This window comes from Maniola hyperantus, chromosome 8 (assembly GCF_902806685.2).
Source record: "Maniola hyperantus chromosome 8, iAphHyp1.2, whole genome shotgun sequence".
Lineage (NCBI taxonomy): Eukaryota > Metazoa > Arthropoda > Insecta > Lepidoptera > Nymphalidae > Maniola > Maniola hyperantus.
The window spans coordinates 1,248,888-1,254,510 of NC_048543.1; the positions used below are offsets into that span (position 1 = coordinate 1,248,888).

Genomic DNA, 5,623 nt, shown 5'->3' on the forward strand with positions numbered 1-5,623 from the left:
GTTTTAATTTACCACTGGTTCGGAATGCCGTTCCTACCGAGAAGAACCAGCAAGAAACTCGGCGGTTGCTCTTTTTAATTTTTCAATTTACAATGTTATTATACCGTACTATACAAGCCATTGCAGCCCCGTGCATTGCTGGAGCGAGTCAAATCAAAAACAAGCTGTTATACCTTAGTGGTTTAGGCGTCCGCCATCTATTCGGGAGGGTGGGATTCGATTTCCGATCACCTCCGAACATCTCTAACCTTCTGCACGGCTAGCATGGGCCGAAGATAAAAATTATATCCCCCGATTTTATCCACTGCACAGGAGATAACATTAACTTCTCCACCCCTCAGAGCACGGCAACAGGGGAGAGGAGAAGTTTATCCCCGTTTGACATTTCACGGGGACTCGGGGGACTATTTATCCACCGTCTATAGCATGGGGCCAAATAAAAGAAGATAAACTGTCCTTTTTTGACATTTGAGAGGGATAATTTTATCCTCGAGATTTGAGGTGGGTATAATATAATGCTCATAGAACTTTAACTCAATTATTAAAAGATCAAAAAACATGTCTCGCGCTTTTTTTATTAGTTTGAAATAGAGAATTTAGAACGAAAATAACATGAGCCCGTAATTAGTGTTGGAAGTAATCCCTTTGAATTTCCCGACGCTGAGTTCCGACACTTGTTTCGGATGGACAAATATTATGTGCTGTACTTGTGCGAGCAGCTTAATGAAGCACTAAAGCCGATTAATTCGATGGATGGATTCATAAAAGTAAGTACCTAAGTACTTACCTATTACCTAAAACCATCTTGTGCAAACGAATAGGTACCTACTTAGGTAGGTAGTAGGTACCTACAAATAGGTCCTACATGCGGCTATTATCTATTTATTCTACGTCCTCACATCTATAAGACTCTTGGCAGATGGTAGTTACCAGTGAGATACAAGTCAAGGTCATGGGATGACTATTGCCCGCGACTTCATCTGTGTGGATTTAGGTTTTGAAAATCCTGTGAGAACTATTTGATTTTCCAGAATAAAAAGTAGCTGGTGTCCATCCTCGGGATGTAAGCTAACTCTGTAGGTACTAAATTTCATCTAAATCGGTTAGACTGTTGGGCTGTGAAAAGCTAGCAGACAGACAGGCAGACACACTTTCGCATTTATAATATTAGTATGGATTATTGGAAATATAAAATAACACAATGACTCATTATAATAAAATCATTTATTTGAACAAAATAGGCAGCTAATTTAACAAAACAATTCTTAAATTAAAATACACACCTATATCATAGTTAAATACATAATGATACACAAACACAATAACACTTTACAAATTATAATGGTTCATCATAAGTGTTTTGTAAGAGTAAATATGTTAGCCTATTATACTTTATAGACCATTTCAGTATATCCTCTTACTCTTAATTTATTATTATTGAAAATCATTAATGTATAAATTGTATGTTTCAGAATTCCAATGGAACAACCAAAGGACAGACTAGAAAATGTAACAAATAAAGAAATCTCACATATCTATGGATCAAACCAGACTGCTAACTGTTGCCCGACAATAAAAGGGAAAAAGGGATGGAATAATAAATACATATTTGCATTAAAATATATTTCTTTAAGTACCTATTACCTAAAACCACCTTGTGCAAACCCATCCTTATATCTACTACTACTACTAGGGTTCTGTAGGGTACCAATGGGACCCTATTACAGTCTCAGCTCTCCATCTGTCTGTCTCCTGAAACGTAACAGGTTAAAATTGAAATTTTGTACTTATTTCTATTGCTGCTATAACAAAAAATAAGTTTCTTCAAAAAATAATTTTGCTTTAAGTACTCTTTCTGTGTGATTGAGTAACAAACACAAACTCTTAGGCATAATATTAGGAATACCAATTAAAACAATGCTTATTTGGATGTAGACAAATCTCTGATGTTAACTTAACAGATCTAAAAGTAGTGCTATTATCCTTAAGAAAAGGAAGTAACAAGTTTAATGTTCAATCAAACCACACTGCCATAGAATAACTTCCTATATTCATAACTATTTACAAATTACAAAAATGTACATATCCTCTACTTACTTTTTATTTATTTATTGGCATTTATAGGAAAACTACTCGGGGCTATTGGTTTTATAAAGTACCCACTGTGTACAAAGTGGGTTAAACGACAGTCTCACCATAGTCCACCACCGACACTTCAAAGAATTCCTGCCATAAGATAAAAAACATTGGCTTGACATGCTTATAAAGAAATTAGGTTAGTTTAATAGCTCAAACCATACCAGCTTAACCAATTTTAAGTGATATTGAACTCTTCTCAGTGCAGTGTGCTAAACTGTTAGTTTTATCATCATCTCAAACAATAATGAAAATATTTTATGTTGATAAGATGTGTACCTAACTTACCTATTCCAATAGGTAGGTACCTAAAGTTATTTTGAGTTTGTTATACAAGACACACATTTAATAGAACTAAATTAATACACGCATCTCTCTGGCTGGCCCATTATGGAGTCTTCAGGTCCAATTCCTGTTGAGCATTTATGCCCAACAGTGATAATTAATATTGAACACTTATGTGCTCATATATGTGACCGACGGCACTATTGAGACATTTCCCGGTGGTCCTACATCCCGAGCTGCCTCATCATACTTGTCAGTCAGTGGCCAGTGCCCTTCTTCAAGTACATATTTCCATGTCTGCAAATAAAACAATTTATGCATTTCTTTGTCGCTAACAATATCAATATATTATCACTTCAATTTTGTGTACTGACTAACACAAATTGTCTTTGTGATACTTACTGTGATAGCTAGGAATTTCAACTATTCGATTATTTTTTAATTTGGATAATTCAAAAGTGGAGTTAGGTTAGGTAAACACTGTGGGTAAACACAAACAATAACAATACTTACGTGCATAATCTTCTGTGAATGTTTTTTAAACTATTTTACGGCTCCGGCTTCTAGCTCTTTTAAAATAAAAAGCAGCCACAGACGAGTTACGAGTAACGAAAACGAGCAAAATCAAAAGCACAGATAAAAAATAATAACACTTTGACATTAACCGAGGACTAGTCTTTCCCCGCCTTATCACCGGGGATAATTATATCCAACCCTGTGCCCATGCTCGGAGAGTGGAAATAACTATCGGAGGGGATAAAATTTTTATCCTTTCCTCGGGGAGAAAATTTCCCGGCCCATGCTAGGCCTGCTGGAGTTATATGTGTTTTAAGCAATTAAATGTCACTTGCTTTAACGGTGAAGGATAATATCGTGAGTAAACTATGCCTGAGAGTTCTCCATAATGTTCTCAAAGGCGTGTAAATTCTACTACCCCAGTGGCAGACTATGGCCTAAGCCCTTTTCCTTCCTGTGAGTTAATGAGCCCGTTATGGGTTATCATCGTACAACCATACAATCATCACTATTATAGTGTACAGTACCCCATATTTTCCACCATATCGTTATGAGAATAAAGCACGATCTCTATGAAGTTGTTACAGTCACATGCGAGTTTCATTCGTCCCACATTCGAGTTCTCATAGTAGTCGAGCAGAGGCATTCGGCCTCATATACGAGCTTGGTTTTACGAGCGGCGGCAGTGATAAGAATTGTTAATTTTATAGAAGACCTCACCACGGAGACGTGTGCATCAAATTCAATGTAGTCTGCTGCCAACTTGTCGGGGGAATTACGAAATGAAACGACTTCTATGCCGCAATACAGCGTTTAAATACTACTACTACTACCCATCTATGTTAATTTTTTTTAGAATTTTGTTAAAATATTTAGAATGTACAGGTAAAGCCCTTTCATATGATACCCCACTTGGTATAGTTGTATTACTTTGAAAATTGAAAAAACTACGAGTAATTATCTGTTCATGAACATATTTTTTTTGTGATGTAACCACAAATTCACGGTTTTCAGATTTATTCCTTTACTTGTGCTATAATATAGCTATAATAGGTAGGTATTTATCAACCAAATTTCATGAGTCTAGGTCAACGGGAAGTACCCTATAGGTTTTCTTGACGGACACGATGGACAGACGTATATACAGACAACAAAGTGATTCTAGAAGTTACTAGAAGATTCTTATTCTTTTTTTTTATTTTATTCAGATACAAGCTAGCCCTTGACTGCAATCTCACGTGATGGTAAGTGCAGTCTAAGATGATAGCGGGCTAACCTGGAAGGGGTATGGCAGTTTTTATTAAACCCATACCCCTTTGGTTTCTACACGGCATCGTACCGGAACGCTAAATCGCTTGGCGGCACGGCTTTGCCGGTAGGGTGGTAACTAGCCACTTTAAAAACTAACAAACAAACACACTTTCGCCTTTATAATATAGGTAATGGTATGTATAGATTATTATCAATAAATCATAGACCTCATCATTTAATTAGCCGACACACCACCTCCAGCGGTGGTGGGCGGTGAATCGATCACGTACCTCTTCATCGGAGAGACCATTGAGATGCCAATGTGAAGTGGCCGCTTTCAATAGCTGCCAAATTATCTCGAAGAGTATTTTAATTAAAGCTACAATCAAGGTTACGATCAATTGAAATCCTAAAAGATACGTTTTTTTTTTAAATTAAAAAAAAAAAAAATTTAGAATATACGAGTTTCCATATCCATACTCTATACTTTCATTAATGCAAAAGTGCGTGAGTCTGTCTGTCAGTCTGCTAGCTTTTCACGGCCCCTCCATTCCCCATTGCGGGAAAGGAGATAGGCTACTTATGGTTCCGAGAAATTAAAGAGTTCTCACGGGATTTTTAAAGACCCTAAAGCTTGGATTTGACTCGCTCCAGCAATGCATGGGGCTGCAATGGCTTGTATAGTGCGGTATAATAACATTGTAAATTGAAAAATTAAAAAGAGCAACCGCCGAGTTTCTTGCTGGTTCTTCTCGGTAGGAACGGCATTCCGAACCAGTGGTAAATTAAAACTAAGTACCTGACTATTCATAAGTACTTGTAAAAAGTTTACATGAATAAAAAAACATTCTATTCTATTCTATTCATGTGGATTAAGGTTTTTAAAAATTTGGTGGGACTCGCTCGGGGACGCTCCGTAGCATCATACAAGATATGTATAACATTATGTACCTACTTATTTTATTTTATTTTAATGACAGCCATTTTTAAATTCACTAGGTGACCTACCTTTGTTTTTTTTTGTTAATAGAAAGAAAGCGGCAGTAGAAAATACACACTCTGCGATAACTATACCTATTATGGTTCATAAAATACACCCGCTGACAGACAGACAGACGAACGGACAGCGGAAGCTTGGTTCCCTTGACATCCGCCAGGTACGGAACCTTAAAAATTTTGCCATAAACAATACACTGCACGCAAATAGTACAAACAGAATTCTTCTGTAAAAATGCCTAGAGAATGTCATAAAGTGGAAAAATAAATGTTTTACAGCAAATTGTGGACAGGTTTACAAAGTTTGGACACCTGGATCGGGAAGTTGCAGAACTGCGAGGTGTCATAACAAGCTACGGGTCACATTGGCGAACTTTGCCGTCGCGTCGGCCGTAATCGACGTAGGTTTGTTCCGCACTGGCCTATTGGGAAAATTGTG

The 5,623-nt window shown here is 37.0% G+C and overlaps 1 long non-coding RNA gene across 1 annotated transcript; it reads right to left on the reverse strand.

Annotated features, from left to right (window-relative positions):
• Positions 1-1,222: 1,222 nt before the first annotated feature.
• LOC138402635 (uncharacterized) lies at positions 1,223-2,901 on the reverse strand. Its single transcript, XR_011236993.1, has 3 exons — positions 2,824-2,901; positions 2,098-2,718; positions 1,223-1,752 (listed from the first exon to the last, which is right to left on the reverse strand). It is a non-coding gene; the product is annotated as an uncharacterized lncRNA (long non-coding RNA).
• Positions 2,902-5,623: the final 2,722 nt, after the last annotated feature.